General features: G+C 38.8%; 1 long non-coding RNA gene across 1 annotated transcript; it reads left to right on the top strand.

The window, feature by feature from the left end:
• The first annotated feature begins 16,630 nt into the window (after positions 1 to 16,630).
• On the top strand, positions 16,631 to 18,539 carry LOC143682828 (uncharacterized). The gene is made up of 3 exons (XR_013175308.1): positions 16,631 to 16,854; positions 17,502 to 18,258; positions 18,352 to 18,539. It is a non-coding gene; the product is annotated as an uncharacterized LOC143682828 (long non-coding RNA).
• Positions 18,540 to 18,831: the final 292 nt, after the last annotated feature.

The following is an 18,831-nucleotide window of genomic DNA, read 5'->3' as shown; positions in this document are numbered from 1 at the left end:
GTCTTAATTTGAACACTTTCACTTCCTTAGAACTGTAAACTTGTAGTTTATTAAATTCTTTTTAAAAAAAAAATTCAGTTCTGGTATATCACACTCTGGCAGCTTGCAAGCTAACACAGCAGGGTACAGCTGTAGAGACCACTGCAGTAGAGACCTTTTGTTGTCTTCCAGTTACTCCTTTAAGAGGCCATTCATCCATATGACTAATCCTTCTGTGGTTGGATTATAAGGTAGGTGGAGAGTCCATAAAACATCATGCTCCATTGCTCAAGCCTGAGTCAACTGTCTGGTGAGCAGTGTCCTTCTATTGCTGTCCACATGGGTAAGGACCCCAAAGAAGGCACTTATTTTCTCTGGGTTTTATATCATAGACCTTTGGCTAGCTGTTTCTACTGGGAAGGCCAACAGCAGCCCTGTAGCCATATATATGGCTGTGAAGGCATTCTTTGCCCCTTTAGACACAGTGAGAGAGCTTGTATAGTCTACTTGCCACCAGGAACAGTAGCTGTTCTGGCCAATGTGGCTAAGTTGATATGAAGCACCCTAGGCTGTCTCAATGAGCATGAATGACAGGCATCTATTAATTCTTTTATCTGCTGTCACGATATAGACAGATGAAATCTTTGTGCTAGCCACCATAAGGTCCTGTTTTCTGGTGCAGCCACTCAGCAGCTTCAGGTGGATTTTTGCCAAAGCATTGACTTCAGTGCTCTCTGATAATGCATTTAGCACTATGGGTAGAAACATGAAAACAGTTACCTTGCATTTATGGCATGCAGTCCAGATGTCCTCCCACTTCTCTCTCCCACAGGGGATGACTAACCACTGTCCATTGTTCCTGTTTCTATGTGGCCATCCATACAGTTAAGCCTCAATACATGGCCCAATTGTCTGTGCAAATGGTCAGTGAGTCGCTGTGTTCATGGATAATGAACATCCATACAGCCCTTAGTTCAGCCCACTGGCTGCTTTGCATAGTTCTAGTTTCCCACTAGATGGTGTCAGTGCTAGGCTGAACTGTCCACATAGCAGGTTGCCCATGTGCCAACCCATCAGTGTACCAGGCAGAGCTAGGCTTGCTCCTGCCACCATCATTTGTGGGTATGGGAACAGCCAATTTGGGAGGGTTAGCCGGAAGAGGGCAGCATTGTTCTTCCACGTAAGAGACTGGTTCTAAAATGTCATGCATCTCTGTACTTAATGGGCTGTTGTGGAAAGCATTTTGTATAAGAGATAGGTCTTCCCTTTTGTCAGCATGCTAAGCTGAGTACTCCTGGAATGGGAGTCCCCTGTATGGGGATGGCATTTTGTAGTCATTAAGCACTTTTGAGTTAGTCCTTCTACTTGCAGCAAGGTATTATAGGCTCTACACAACTCTTTTTCTAAAGGACTATATCTAAGCTCTGCTTCTTTCCACAATTAATAGCAGAGTCCAACGGGTAAGAATTTTGACTACTGCCATTGCCACAAGCCCCACCAAAGCCTATATCAGTACTGGCTACATCCAATTCACAAGGCATGTTTGGGTCCCCCCATCCCTTAGGACTTGTTCCCGTGTCATAGCCCATTTGGACTTTTCAAAGACAGCCTACTGGGGGATATCCAATTTCCAAGCTTTTCCCTTTCAAACTAATGTGTATACAGGTTTTAGGATTTGCAAAAAGTGTGATATGAATGGTCTCCAGCAGCCTAATAAAGAATGTCAATAGTTGTTTGACAGTATAGGGGGTAGGATAATTTTGTACTTTTTTAGCAACAGCAGAGGAATAATTTTAGTCTTATCCAACCAAACGACACCCCAAAATTTGGCAGAGCCATCCAAGTCCTTGTAATTTGCCTTGATTTACTGCCCATCCTCAGCTTTCAAGGTGGGTTACCACTGTGCTAGCGACATTTTCCAGTTCTGGAAAATAATTACCAGTTAGGATGATATCATCAATGTAATAAAATAGAGTCACATTTCAGGGGGTTTCCAAACTTTTAGGTCTTGTGCCATGGCAAATAGTGGAACTGCGAAGATAATCCTAGGTAGCACAGTAAATGTCCATTGTTTTCCTCCCCATGTGAATGCAAATGTAGGCTGGCTGGAGGGATCTAGAGAAATACTGAAGAAAGTATTAACAAGGTCTAAAACAAAGTGAAATCAACCTAAATGAATACTTATGTCTTATAACAGAATGGCAATACTTGACACAGGAGCAAACAAAGGAGGAGTTACTTTATTTAGTGCTCTATAGTCAATTGTCATCCACCGAGTTCTATCAGGTTTCTTTACTGGCCAAACAGGGCTATTGAAAGGACTATGAGTTGGATAATAATGCTTACTTTTTCTAGCTCTTTAATAGTGGCAGTGATTTTCTGATGGCCTCTGGGGGTTTGTATTGGCATCCTGCCCCCATGTGTCTAGAAGAGGGTACTTTCACTAGCGACCACTTAGCATAGCCTCTCACAACTGCCTTAACCATCCAGCACTGGAGGCAGAATTCACCTATAGTAGTTTGCAAAGTAATATTTATAATATATCAATGCCTAATATATACTCTACCAAATGAGCTATCATTTGAGCAGCCTCTAATGATGCTTAATCATCTAACTGAGAGCTGACATTAAAACTCAATACCACCGGTTGGGGGTGGTCTGCAGGGTTTCTTCACACATTCCTGCAGCGAAATTTACAGTATTGGGCTCAGCGAAGTCAGGAGCATAAATTGCTGTCTTTATGCCTAATCCCTGTAGCATATTTTGGAGCTCGTCACTAGTGTTCCATCATGGGGGGAGGGGGGTGCCGAGTGGGGAAAATCTTCCTTACTGGGTCATGCTTCCTTACATATGAGTACAAGCTAATCCAGTAATGAGTGTGTGTATTAACTAGGGTTCTCTAGAGAAACAGAATCACCAGGAGATATTCGTAGATATAAAATTTATAAAAGTGTCTCACCTAACCATGGGAATGTCGAGTTCAAGGTCTGTGGGACAGGCTGCAAGCTGGGAACTCTGATGAAGATCTGCAGTCAACTCTCAGCAGAGGCTGGCTGGGCAACCATGGGAATGTAAGTGTCCAAGGTCTGTGGGGCAGGCCGCAAGCTGGTAACTACGATGAAGTATCTCAAAGAACTCTCAGGATAGGCTGGCTGGACAACCGTGAGGATGGAAGAGTCCAAATCCATAGAGCAGGCTGTGAAGCTGACAACTCCAATGAAGGGTCTGGATGAACTCCACAGGAGAGGCACACTGGCTGAAGCAGAAAGAATGACTGTGTCCTCTGAATCCTCCTTAAAATCCTTCCAGTGATTAAATTAAGCATCACTCACTGCAGAACACACTCCCCTTAGCTGATTGCAAACACAATCAGCTGTATCCACAGCTGATGTAATCATGATTTAAGACCATGAGTGTCCTTGTAGCAACAGACAGGCCAGTGCTTGTATGACCAGAGGACCGGGCACCACCACCTGGCCAAGTTGATACATGAAAGTGTTCTTCTTGGTTAGGGTCACTGCAATCATGCACTGATGCAGCAAGGGGATGAGTAGTAAAGAGAAGCTACTTTGTTTAACTCATATCCTGAGAGCAATATATCATCAGCACCTGTATCCCATAATTGCAACAGTTAATTTGCAAAAGTTTCTTTGTGCTTTTACTTATAATGAAGGCCCAATCCCCTCAATTCAGAGTTAGGGAAATCTTGTAAGGTAACATGTATCTTATGTTTGGCCTGGAGGCCCTCATTGCACCCATTTTCTGGGACATCAGCAGTTTCAGATTTGATCTTCTTTTGTGCTGAAAGATGACCTAATTTGAATTTCCCACTTCTTCTTCCCAGATTGTGGCTCTTCTTCATCTGAGGAAAAGTCCATGGGGTCCTTAACCTTGGGATCCCACTCGGGGAAATAAGGATATGACTTACTTAGACCTGATGCAACTTTTGCCCCCTTATTCTAGCATAATGGCATGCCAAAGTCTCCGTTTTAATTCACTTGCTTTAACCTCACATTCAAAGCCTCCTTCTATTTTGTTTGCAATACCTGCATGTTCCTTTCTAACTTAAGTTTCTCTCCTAGGTGATGAACTGCAGCTTCAGCCTTCACTGCCTTTTCAGTGTTGGCAGGTGCCACTTTCAGTAACAGCCAGGCTGCTGCTGCAGGCTGGTACAGAGCACAGCATGAAAGTGTTCTGTACTTAGGTGGGAATCAGCTGGGTCAGTTATATGGACCCGAGATAAAAACATTCCATTGAGTGTGAGAACATGGACATAGCAGAGGGGTCTCATGGTACAAGGGTAAGATTGATTACAGTTTATATACACAATGGAAGGATTACAGATTGCTTTGTAGATAACAGTAAATGTGGTAACATCACAAGGACTCCAGAAAAGGGGTAGAGTATAGATTAATATCCACATAGAGAAGGGTCTGGTCTCTCTCCTACATTGACCATCTGCACATTCCTCCTTCCATAGGGAAGTTAGGTTAAACACTAGCTGATCCGGGTCATGGAAATGGCTGCATGCTTTCAAGTTTTACAAAGACTTAGGGAATGGCTCATCCCCTAGGTTCCCACACATGTATATTCAACTATTATAATTTTATATTGCTCATACTCAACAGCTGAAGTTGCATTCAGAGTTGTACACACTCATGTATCTATACTCATATAGCAACTTTTATTTATTTTCAATAATGATCTGAGTGTCAGATTGTCTTATGCAATAGGATATATATTAGTAGTATCCAGAAGAAGGTTCAGATAAGATTTAATACATGGGTAGAATAGGAACAAAAGAAAGGGCTGAAGGACTTGGTCACTTAATGAAGAAAATTTTCTACAGTGTTTTTGAACCAGGCTTCATATTTATTTGGGATGCCTGGGTTGCAATTCGAAGGGATAAACACAATATTGATTGTTTAAATCAAATTGTAGAATTGATTCTATATTACATGTCAATCATTTTCTTTTTTTGCATGGGCAGGCACCGGGAATTGAACCTGGTTTCTGGCATGGCAGGTGAGAATTCTGCCTGCTGAGCCACCATGGCCTGCCCACATATCATTTTCTTTTCATTAGAGAAGTTGTAGGTTTGCAGAAAAATCATGAGGAAAATACATAGTTCCCATATACCACCCTATTTTAAACACCTTGCATTAATGTGGTTCATCTGTTAAAATTGATGAATCTTAATTGAGCTATTAAGTATAATTCATGGTTTACATTGAGGTTCCCTGTTTTTGCTGTACAGTTCTATGTTTTTTATTTTTTTTTAAAGTGTTTACTCCAGTTACATAAATACAGTAAAAAATTGTAGTGAGTTGCTATATGGTACAATGTTGGGAACATAGGCTCAGGAAGAATAGAAACTTTTAACAAATGACCTTAAATTACTTATAAAGTACAATTGGTCCAAAAGAGTAGGGGAAGAGAGCCCATTATGGCTGGTCTCCTGGGAAGGCCAACTCTTCTGGTCATGGTTAGTGGATGGCAGCTCCAAATGCCCCATTTTTACATAGGAGAGGAGAGATCAGTCTGCACTGCTGGAGGGATATTTCTATAACTCCAGGGGACGAGCCGCTGCCACTGAAAGTTCCCTCCATGATAAGCAGTTGGAAATGCTTGTTTCCAGTTTTCCTTTTAAGTTATGGCCATTCCATTAGAGCTAACATTTCCCCAGGGCTACAGAGTGGAAATCTATTAAAACATCTGCATACAATAGGAAAGCAGGGTGGGGTAGGCCAGGGCTGGGAGATGGCCACTAGATGTGTCTCTGCATTCACCAGCATTCTTTTAACCACTTTCAAATATACAATTCAGTGCAGTTAATTGCATTCATTCACAGTGTTATGCTACTATCACCACTACCCATTACCAAAACTTTCATCACCTGAAATAGAAACTCTGTACAATTTAAATATTGACTTTCCATTCCCTACTCCCATCTTGGTCTGTAGTAACCCATATTCTAGGTTTTGACTCTATGATTGTAATTGGTTATATTGATATGAATTCCCTGATTCTTAATATTTTGGACTCTACTAATTGTCCTCATTATTTCAGTGCAACCATGCAAATTAATGAAAGTTATAAACTTGGGGCTTAGCAGAAATGAGGCAAGCCAAGAAGATATTCGTGCATAAGCAAGAGGATTTTAAAGAGAATTGAAAATTCAGTTCCTTGTTCTGGTATTCTTCAACATGCTGTTGTTCATTGGCATTGGGTCTATAACCATTGACAGGAAGCAGGAAATGGAGAGTACAGTATTTTGCAGGTCCTTTCCATGCTTTCTTGTCAGTCAAGAGTCATGAAATTTTGTGTAATACAAGGTACAAATGAGATAACTGTAAATGAACATAATGCCAGAGGGAAGCAAGGGGATACAGCTTCTGGGAGAATCAAAAAAGACTTCAAGGGGCGGGGCCAAGATGGCGGCTTAGTAAGGTACGTGCATCTTAGTTCCTCCTCCAAAGCAACTACTAGGTGAACTGAAACAGTGCAGAACAGCTCCTGGGGCCACAGCAGGGAATGGACACACAGTGTACCCCAGTCTGGACTGGCTAGTCTGACTGCGAGACTCGGCTGCAGTGAGAACCCTGAGCGGCGCGCGATTTCCCGAGCTGCGGCAGCTGTGGCAGCTGGAGCTCCTCCCTCCCTCCTTCCCGGGCCGGCTGAGAGTCTCGGAGAGGTAAGTTTCCCAAGCCGAGGCGGCCGGCACCCCTCTTTTGCGGGCGGCTTCCTGGTCCGGCTACGAGTCTCGGATCAGAGGGCTACCCAAGCTGCGGTGGCCCTCCCCCGCGGGCGGCTTCCTGGTCCGGTGGGGAATTCCCCAGGCCTGCTGCGGCCAGTGACCAGCCACAGGGTCCCCTCAAGCTGCGGCAGCTGACGCCCCCACCACGCGCAGCCCCCCGAACCAACGGAGAGAATTGGATCGGAAATCCCCAGGCCGCGGAGATCGGTGACCGGGGGGATCCCTTCCAAACATGTGAGACAAACGTGTGCCACGAGCGCCACCTACTGGGGAGGATAAGAAAAACAGAACCCAGAGATTTCACAGAAAAATCTTACAACCTTGTTGGGTCCGACACCCAGGGAAATCTGACTAAATGCCCAGATGCCAGCAGCAGAAGATAACGGTCCATACTCAGAAGATTGAGAATATGGCCCAGTCAAAGGAACAAACCAATAGTTCAAATGAGATACAAGAGCTGAGACAACTAATGCTGAATATACGAACAGAAATGGAAAACCTCTTCAAAAATGAAATCGATAAATTGAGGGAGGACATGAAGAAGACATGGGCTGAACATAAAGAAGAAATAGAAAAACTGAAAAAACAAATCACAGAACTTATGGAAGTGAAGGATAAAGTAGAAAAGATGGAAAAAACAATGGATACCTACAATGATAGATTTAAAGAGACAGAAGATAGAATTAGTGATTTGGAGGATGGAACATCTGAATTCCAAAAAGAAACAGAAACTATCGGGAAAAGAATGGAAAAATTTGAACAGGGTATCAGGGAACTCAAGGACAATATGAACCACACAAATATACGTGTTGTGGGTGTCCCAGGAGGAGAAGAGAAGGGAGAAGGAGGAGAAAAACTAATGGAAGAAATTATCACTGAAAATTTCCCAACTCTTATGAAAGACCTAAAATTACAGATCCAAGAAGTGCAGCACACCCCAAAGAGATTAGACCCAAATAGGCATTCTCCAAGACACTTACTAGTTAGAATGTCAGAGGTCAAAGAGAAAGAGAGGTTCTTGAAAGCAGCAAGAGAAAAACAATCCATCACATACAAGGGAAACCCAATAAGACTATGTGTAGATTTCTCAGCAGAAACCATGGAAGCTAGAAGACAGTGGAATGGTATATTTAAATTACTAAAAGAGAAAAACTGCCAACCAAGACTCCTATATCCAGCAAAATTATCCTTCAAAAATGAGGGAGAAATTAAAACATTCTCAGACAAAAAGTCACTGAGAGAATTTGTGACCAAGAGACCAGCTCTGCAAGAAATACTAAAGGGAGCACTAGAGTCAGATACAAAAAGACAGAAGAGAGAGGTATGGAGAAGAGTGTAGAAAGAAGGAAAATCAGATATGATATATATATATAATACAAAAGGCAAAATGTTAGAGGAAATATTATCCAAAGACTAATAACACTAAATGTTAATGGACTGAATTCCCCAATCAAAAGACATAGACTGGCAGAATGGATTAAAAAACAGGATCCTTCTATATGCTGTCTACGGGAAACACATCTTAGACCCAAAGATAAACATAGGTTGAAAGTGAAAGGTTGGGAAAAGATATTTCATGCAAATAACAACCAGAAAAGAGCAGGAGTGGCTATACTAATATCCAACAAATTAGACTTCAAATGTAAAACAGTTAAAAGAGACAAAGAAGGACACTATATACTAATAAAAGGAACAATTAAACAAGAAGACATAACAATCATAAATATTTATGCAACGAACGAGAATGCCCCAAAATATGTGAGGAATACACTGCAAACACTGAAAAGGGAAATAGACACAAATCCCATAATAGTTGGAGACTTCAATTCCCCACTCTCATCAATGGACAGAACATCTAGACAGAGGATCAATAAAGAAATAGAGAATATGAATATTACTATAAATGAGCTAGACTTAACAGACATTTATAGGACATTACATCCCACAACAGCAGGATACACCTTTTTCTCAAGTGCTCATGGATCATTCTCAAAGATAGACCATATGCTGGGTCACAAAGCAAGTCTTAACAAATTTAAAAAGATTGAAATCATACACAACACTTTCTCGGATCATAAAGGAATGAAGTTGGAAATCAATAATAGGCAGAGTGCCAGAAAATTCACAAATACATGGAGGCTCAACAACACACTCCTAAACAACGAGTGGGTCAAAGAAGAAATTGCTAGAGAAATCAGCAAATACCTCGAGGCGAATGAAAATGAAAACACAACATATCAAAACTTATGGGACGCAGCAAAGGCAGTGCTAAGAGGGAAATTTATTGCCCTAAATGCCCATATCAGAAAAGAAGAAAAGGCAAAAATGCAGGAATTAACTGTCCACTTGGAAGAACTGGAGAAAGAACAGCAAACTAACCCCAAAGCAAGCAAAAGGAAATAACAAAGATTAGAGCAGAAATAAATGAAATTGAAAACATGAAAAAATAGAGAAAATCAATAAGACCAGAAGTTGGTTCTATGAGAAAATCAACAAGATTGATGGGCCCTTAGCAAGATTGACAAAAAGAAGAAGAGAGAGGATGCAAATAAATAAGATCAGAAATGGAAGAGGAGACATAACTACTGACCTCACAGAAATAAAGGAGGTAATAACAGGATACTATGAACAACTTTACGCTAATAAATACAACAATTTAGAGGAAATGGACGGGTTCCTGGAAAGACATGAACAACCAACTTTGACTCAAGAAGACATAGATGACCTCGACAAACCAATCACAAGTAAAGAAATTGAATTAGTCATTCAAAAGCTTCCTAAAAAGAAAAGTCCAGGACCAGACGGCTTCACATGTGAATTCTATCAAACATTCCAGAAAGAATTAGTACCAACCCTGCTCAAACTCTTCAAAAAAAATTGAAGCGGAGGGAAAGCTACCTAATTCATTCTACGAAGCCAACATCACCCTCATACCAAAACCAGGCAAAGATATTACAAAAAAAGAAAACTACAGACCAATCTCTCTAATCAATATAGATGCAAAAATCCTCAATAAAATTCTAGCAAATCATATCCAACAACACATTAAAAGAATTATACATCATGACCAAGTAGGATTCATCCCAGGTATGCAAGGATGGTTCAACATAAGGAAATCAATTAATGTAATACACCATATCAACAAATCAAAGCAGAAAAATCACATGATCATCTCAATTGATGCAGAGAAGGCATTTGACAAGATTCAACATCCTTTCCTGTTGAAAACACTTCAAAGGATAGGAATACAAGGGAACTTCCTTAAAATGATAGAGGGAATATATGAAAAACACACAGCTAATATCATCCTCAATGGGGAAATATTGAAAACTTTCCCCCTAAGATCAGGAACAAGACAAGGATGCCCACTATCACCACTATTATTCAACATTGTGTTGGAGGTTCTAGCCAGAGCAATTAGATAAGAAAAAGAAATACAAGGCATCAAAATTGGAAAGGAAGAAGTAAAACTATCACTGTTTGCAGACGATATGATACTATACGTCGAAAACCCGGAAAAATCCACAACAAAACTACTAGAGCTAATAAATGAGTACAGCAAAGTAGCAGGTTACAAGATCAACATTCAAAAATCTGTAGCATTTCTATACACTAGCAATGAACAAGCAGAGGGGGAAATCAACAAATGAATCCCATTTACAATTGCAACTAAAAGAATAAAATACCTAGGAATAAATTTAACTAAAGAGACAAAAAACCTATATAAAGAAAACTACAAAAAACTGCTAAAAGAAATCACAGAAGACCTAAATAAATGGAAGGGCATACCGTCTTCATGGATTGGAAGACTAAATATACTTAAGATGTCAATCCTACCTAAATTGATTTATAGATTCAACGCAATACCAATCAAAATCCCAACAACTTATTTTTCAGAAATAGAAAAACCAATAAGCAAATTTATCTGGAAGGGCAGGGTGCCCCGAATTGCTAAAAACAGCTTGAGGGAAAAAAACGAAGCTGGAGGTCTTGCTCTGCCTGACTTTAAGGCATATTATGAAGCCACAGTGGTCAAAACAGCATGGTATTGGCATAAAGATAGATATATCGACCAATGGAATCGAATAGAGTGCTCAGATATAGACCCTCTCATCTATGGACATTTGATCTTTGATAAGGCAGTCAAGCCAACTCACCTGGGACAGAACAGTCTCTTCAATAAATGGTGCCTAGAGAACTGGATATCCATATGCAAAAGAATGAAAGAAGACCCATATCTCACACCCTACACAAAAGTTAACTCAAAATGGATCAAAGATCTAAACATTAGGTCTAAGACCATAAAACAGTTAGAGGAAAATGTAGGGAGATATCTTATGAATCTTACAACTGGAGATGGTTTTATGGACCTTAAACCTAAAGCAAGAGCACTGAAGAAGGAAATAAATAAATGGGAACTCCTCAAAATTAAACACTTTTGTGCATCAAAGAACTTCATCAAGAAAGTAGAAAGACAGCCTACACAATGGGAAACAATATTTGGAAACGACATATCAGATAAAGGTCTAGTATCCAGAATTTATAAAGAGATTGTTCAACTCAACAACAAAAAGACAGCCAACCCAATTACAAAATGGGAAAAAGACTTGAATAGACACCTCTCAGAGGAGGAAATACAAATGGCCAAAAGGTACATGAAGAGATGCTCAATGTCCCTGGCCATTAGAGAAATGCAAATCAAAACCACAATGAGATATCATCTCACACCCACCAGAATGGCCATTATCAACAAAACAGAAAATGACAAGTGCTGGAAAGGATGCGGTGAAAGAGGCACACTTATCCACTGTTGGTGGGAATGTCAAATGGTGCAACCACTGTGGAAGGCAGTTTGGCGGTTCCTCAAAAAGCTGAATATAGAATTGCCATACGACCCAGCAATACCATTGCTGGGAATCTACTCAAAGGAATTAAGGGCAAAAACTCAAATGGACATTTGCACACCAATGTTTATAGCAGCGTTATTTACAATTGCAAAGAGATGGAAACAGCCAAAATGTCCATCAACAGACGAGTGGCTAAACAAACTGTGGTATATACATACGATGGAATATTATGTAGCTTTAAGGCAGGATAAAATTATGAAGCATGTAATAACATGGATGGACCTAGAGAACATTATGCTGAGTGAGTCTAGCCAAAAACTAAAAGACAAATACTGTATGGTCCCAATGATGTGAATCGACACTCGAGAATAAACTTGGAATATGTCATTGGTAACAGAGTTCAGCAGGAGTTAGAAACAGGGTAAGATAATGGGTAATTGGAGCTGATGGGATACAGAAGGCGCAACAGGACTAGATACAAAAACTCAAAAATGAACAGCACAATAATACCTAATTGTAAAGTAATCATGTTAAAACACTGAATGAAGCTGCATCCGAGCTATAGGTTTTTGTTTTGTTTTGTTTTGTTTTGTTCTGTTTTTACTATTATTAGTTTTATTTTTTTCTCTATATTAACATTCTATATCTTTTTCGGTTGTGTTGCTAGTTCTTCTAAACCGATGCAAATGTACTAAGAAACGATGATCATGCATCTATGTGATGATGTTAAGAATTACTGATTGCATATGTAGAATGGTATGATTTCTAAATGTTGGGTTAATTTCTTTTTTTCCGTTAATTAATAAAAAAAAAAAAAAGACTTCAGCTTAGTTCTCATATGCATTGCAGTTCCAGCACACACTCATTTTGAAATACTTGTGTTCTGTGTCAAGGTGGTGTCAAAGAGACCTGACTTACAGCCAGCTGACCTGGGGTCCCATTCATTGCTTCTAAGTCATGGGGCTTCAGACAGGGCTCATTTGTAATAGACTGTAACGTCTACCTCACAAGCCTGTGTTGAGGCCTTACAGTGAATATGTGAAAATACTCAGCACGGAGTTTAGAAACACCTAGTCTGCATAAATATCAGGTGGTTTCTGGAGGTACATCCATTACAGTGGATGTATTTTAGGTGGATATGCAAATTAGTCATACTGTTCTTTTGGTTTTCTGGAAATCAGCTTTATAATTGCAGTTCACATACATGTATATATGTGAAGTATTTTGATGCCTAGTTCTCAGAGTAAGGTAAATATTTCCTTTAATATAGGTTGTACACAACAACTACAATGTAAAAGTCTTGAAGGTGAGGATTATGGTATATGCTTTTTGGTACCTCTCTATACTACTTAGTTGAATTTTAGTAGAGTATTAGATATTTAGATATTAGATTATCTATAGAACAAAATTTGATCAATAGGGGAAGAAGTATGAGGAGCCCCTGGTGAACATTCACATGCAATTTTCTGATTTATAAAAGATGTCCAATCCTTTGGATTATAAGCAACATAAGTTATGGTCTTTTGTGATAATAAATGCACTCCAAATACTAGTAACTTACAAAAATGTGTTTTTTATTTTTTTAACTTTTAATTTTGAAAACTGTCCAAATTTACACGACAATTATAAAAATACTGTAAACTCCATGTAGAAAACTTTAAAAATACTCCTGCCCTCCCCAGATACCTAGATCCATCAATTTAACATTTTGCCACATTTGTCATATCAGTTATCATCCATCCATCCATTTTATCAACCCTTGAATATAGGTTATATACATATAACCTATCATGCTTTTTTTGCCATAAATACTTCCTAAGAATAAGGATATTCACACATGTAACCACCTTCTGTTCAGCTACCAAGTTCAAGAAATTTAACATTGACATAAAGCTTACAGCCTATATTCCAATTTTTCATATGGAAAATAAAGGGACCAGTAATGTCCCCTCAAGACTTTTCTCCTCTCTTGTTAGATCCTTTCCAGAATCATGTATTACATTTAATTGTCATTGTCTCTTAGCTGCTCTTTCTTTTTCTTTTTAATTGTGTGTACAAATAAACAGCTTAAAATTTCCCATCTCAACCACTCCTGAGCATACCATTCAATGGTATTAATTACATTCGCAATATCGCAGTACTCTCACCACCTTCTATCACTACAACTGTCCCATCTCCCCAAACAGAAACCCTACATTCATTATGCATTAATTCACCATTCCACAGCATCTCACCCCAGTCACTCTGTACCCTTAATTTCTGTCTCTTTGAGCTTGCATATTCTCTGATATTTTATTTGTGGTTTCCAGTGGGCCTTAAATTTAACATCTTAAATCTATAACAATCTTGTTTGCTTTGATATCAACTTAATTTCAATACCATTCACAAAGTATGTTCCTTTAACCTTCTGTCCCACAGCCTGTATGTAGTTCCTGTCACAAATTATGTTTATACATAGTGAGTCCAAAAGCACTGATCTATCATTATATTTCATGCATGAGCCTTTTAAATCCTGTAAAAAGTGGAGTTATAAAATCAAAATGCAATAGTACAGGCATTTGTATTTCTATATGTTGTTACTCTCTCTGAAGATCCTTATTTCTTCATGTGTCTTCAATCTACTGTCTACTGTCCTTTCCTTTCAACTTGAAGAACTCTTTTTAGCATCTCTTGAACAGCTGGTACAGTGGTAATGAAATCCCTCAGCATTTGCTTTTCTACAAATGTATCAATGTCTCAGTCATTTTTGAATCTTTACTGGATTCAGAACAATTGGTTGGCGATTTCTTTTACCACTTTAAATATGCCTTCTCACCACCTTCTAGCCTCTGTAGTTTCCAATGAAAAATAAACGCAATCTTATTTAGGCACTTTTATATGTTACTCTTTGCTTCTCTCTGTGGTTTTTTCAGAATTCTCTCTTTATCTTTGACTTTTGACAGTCTGATTATAATATGTTACAGCATGAGTCTATTCGGATTTATCCTATTTGGAGTTTGTTGAACATCTTGGATTTGTATATTCATGTCTTTTATTTAATTTGGGAATTTTTCAGCCATTATTTCTTTGAATATTCTCCATGTCCTTTTCTCTTTCCTCACCATCTGGAATTCCCACAATGCATATATGGCTATGCTTGATGGTGTCCCATAGGTTGCTCAGGTTCTGCTCACTTCTCTTCATTCTTTCTTCTTTCTGCTCCTCAGACTGAATTATTTTAATGGATTATCTTCAAATTCACTCATTCTTTCTTCTACCAGCTCCAATCAGCTGTTGAACCCCTTTAGGGAATTTTCAATTCCTCTTACTGTGGTCTTCTGCTTTGTTTAGTTCCTTTTCGTAATTTCCTTCTCTCTATTGTTATTCTCTTTGTGTTCATAGATCATTTCCCTGATTTTCTTTAGTTCCCTGCCCATGTTTTCCTTTAGTTCTCTGAGCATATTTAGGACCATGTCTTAAAAATATTTGTCTGGTATGTCCCAGGTCCATTCTTCCTCATTGATAACTTCTAATGCTTTAAACTTTTTCTTTGCCTGGGCCATCATTTCTGTTTTTTTTTTTTCTGTCTAGTAATATTTTATTGAAACTTAGACATTTTGATATTTTGATGAGTTATCACTGCATGTCTATTCCTTAAGCTTGTATCCAGCTAGTGTTATGACCAAGTTTCCCTTGAATGTCAGGCACTAATAATGACAACAACAACAACAACAAAATGAAGGAGCAAAGGAAATCACCTTTCCCATTCTTTGCAGATTGGCCTATGCAAGTGTTCTCCTTCAGGATTTAGCCATACAATGGATTTTATAAGAACTACTCCAGGACAAATTATAGCAAACGCCCCCCCCCCCCCCCCCCCCCCCCCCCCCCGCCCAGTCTTTGCTATATATGACTTGTTTGGAGTATGGGCTTGTAGCCCTAGGAATTCTCCATTTATGGGGTTGCAAGTGTCTCCCTTTCCCTAGGAAACAGTTTCCTCATGGTCCCAGACCCTGCCATGAATTTCCTACAGCCAACAATCCATTGTTCCAAGCAACACACCTTGACTGCTTTTCCAGAGCATTCTGTAGAAGAGCCCTCTGAGTTGCCTTCCATACATAAGATTTGTTTTAAGGCCACCACCAGACAGATTGGGCCAGACATACATTCTCCCAACATGTACACAAGGACCCCTCTGCTCCTTCTGCAACTGGGACCAGGGATCCACATTGGGAACGTGGCTGGCTCCATACCAAGCTGGGGAGGGGTAGGTTCAAGAGCCAGCCAGGGCACCATGAAATCCTTCCACTTTTAAGGCTTTTTCTTCATTCTGTGAGTCCCTGTTACTGCAGTCCTTTAACTGCTTTTTTGGAGCTCTGAGAAATGTCTCTGCCAGTTCTTACTGATTTCTTCAGTGGTGTGACTAAGCTCTGAATTTTCTCACTCTACCATATTGATCAGGCCAACAACATTTTATTTTATGTTCATGTTTCATGTCCATTGCAGATTAGTTGTGTCTTTGTTCCGCTTCTTTTTTCTGGAACCAAGTGCTGATGGAGTAGCACTTTTCCAGAATATTACCAGTCTAGTAGCAGAAGGAAAAGAGCATATTTGAATTATACAATGGCTTTTTAATGTTTCTGTTTGGGTATATCACAAGTCAAATCTGTACATATTTCACTGGCCAATGTAATCATGTGGCTACTCCTAAGTCCCCCTGATGGGGATGTATAATTCTTTTGCTGAGAGGGGTGCAGTAAGTTACATCACTAATACTAAAGTCATTGGATTGGGAAGGTGTAATCCTCCTCCAGGGGAAGGCAACACATATTTTAAACAATGCCATGGTATAAAAAATTGATAGAACAAACAACCCAAAATAAACCTAAAAAGAAAATTAAAGAAGAACTTTGCCACACTACCTGACTGAACTCTAACATTCAGGTTAAAATAAAATAATACATTTTTAAACGCTTGTGAGAATTTATTGTGACCCCAATGTTCTTTATTGCTACTGACTCCAGCTACCATCCTCTTATGTTATTCTTTAACTCTTTTGCACGTCAATTAAAAGTTTGCTCTCCATAGCTGAACTAAGTAAACACCATTTTTAGAAGGCCCGGCTCTGTGACACTAATGGGTTAAGATATCATCTTGATTACTGAAGAAAGAGGAGAAGAGATGGAACCTTCTCTTCAAATATTATACCACTGAGGGGTGCCTATCCCAGAGGAGGATTTGAAATACCTCAGCTGAACCCTGTGTCTCCTTCTTATTGTCAACTATCCCACTGTGAGTAGTTAGCATTACATTGATTGATGGCAGATAAAATATTTCTGTATCATAAAAAATACATGTTACCTTATTTTTCATTAATGTCTACCCTAAGAATCATGCCTAGTTTTCTGCTTAGAATTGTTAGCTCTTAATAATAAGCTACAATTTTCCTATGTACTTTACCATTTATCTCTTTTTTATACTCTGTTAACCAGGTAATAATGATGTCCTCTGTGTTGGTTTTTCCCTATTATGTGTTTTGGAATTGATTTACTCCTTCCTACTACCCCTCTGTTATTGCTCATTCAGGTCTCATCGAGGTGAAACCATAGCCAAGTTCTCCAAATGAGGTGCGATTGCTTTCCTCAGGAAATTACTTCACACTTTAATTATTTTTTTCTGACATTTTTACCAATAAATAATCAGAAATTTTCAAACAACACAAAACAGAGTTTGAACTCTGAGCCTGGAGGTTAGGAAGGCTTTCATTTATCTCTGTCTATCTGATATGACTCATTGTTTAGTTGGTTTTCAATAAAGACCCATTATAGGAAAATTATTTTCCAAGGTAGTTGTGTTTAATGAATTTTGCTTAATCTTTGCCTACATTTGATTTGCTAAATTCCAATGCTCATGGCATTTTCTTCTTATTTCATTGATAGATGCTGCAAGTTTTCCTGAAAAGCTATTGTGGTTCAATATGGCTGTCTTCCTTGACATTTACATGCATCTCAACTTTATTTATTTTACGTCATAGTACCTAGCTGCCAGGCTGGAAAAATGAAGATTGCACACTCAGCAATTTATGCAATCCAAGCCAAGGACTATTTTACTGTCTGTTGAATAATTAGCAATGTGTGCAAAGATACAGTAACTGGTTTGACTTTGGGCAAAAAAAAAGATTAGAATGACAAATAGTCAGACTCTAGGGTCAAATGCTTTGCCAGTAGTTGCATATGTTTATGCCAAAATACATAAAGAAATGTCACTTCAGCACATGAGTGATGACAAACACTTCAAGTGGGGCTGCAGTTCATCAATCATTTCAAATGCACAGATTGGGCTTACCTATATAAACAAAAGCAATAAAACTACTCAAAGCTTCACCTTAAACAATTCGAGCATGACATAAACACTGTTACAGCACAGTCAAGCTCCATTTTACTTGAGAATCAGTCAGAAAGGACCCAACAAACTATGATTTATTAAGATTAATAAAGAACATCCTTAATAAAAAAAGTTCCACTAATATATTGCATAAATATGGGAATCTCATTCAGCATCATACTGCAACAGAAAACATATGCAGCAGAGAGTATGATTAACAAAACAAAACTGTGGATTCAAAACGATTCTCAATAAGGTTTCATGTTCAAAGTGGGGAACGTAGAGAAAGCTTGAAGCACGAATCCACAACAGGTAGATTGCTCTGGGCTCAATTTTAATAATTCATTAAAAATAAGGGGGATTAATAAAATATTAAATATTTACAAGCTTTTTTTTTCTCCCCAGGATGCTTTTTAAACATTGATCCTTGAAGTGTCTGTAAATGCTCTAGGAGGATGAATGCTATATTATTATCCCTTTCCTGTAGAGAAGACCAAGAAGTTCTAAGCAATAGTTCATGGAAGGGAACTGAAGTCAGATGTTTATCCAAGGTTACATATCACAGCTCTTTCCTTGAGTAAAAGCATCATAAGTATGAGATACTATAATTTGTTCATTTGCTTACATTTTTGTTCTCTTCTTCCACCTGAGTGCTATATCTGACACTAATGCTATGATTGTCTCTTTAGAAGACAGAAGCAAAAGTGTAAGGCATCAATGCCACTGCTCTATAATTAAAGAAAATTCTGCTCAGAAGAAACATCATAATGTACTAATGATCAGTGAATATTCTTCTAGGTCTGTTTATAGAGAAATTAAATGTTTTGATTCCTGAAATGAGGGACTCAGTTCAGTTGAACTATGCACTCTCTTAAATGTCAACTT

This window comes from Tamandua tetradactyla, chromosome 5 (assembly GCF_023851605.1).
Source record: "Tamandua tetradactyla isolate mTamTet1 chromosome 5, mTamTet1.pri, whole genome shotgun sequence".
Taxonomy (NCBI): Eukaryota; Metazoa; Chordata; class Mammalia; order Pilosa; family Myrmecophagidae; genus Tamandua; species Tamandua tetradactyla.
The sequence above is the reverse complement of the archived record's forward strand: the minus strand, read 5'-3'. Positions and strand labels throughout refer to the sequence as shown.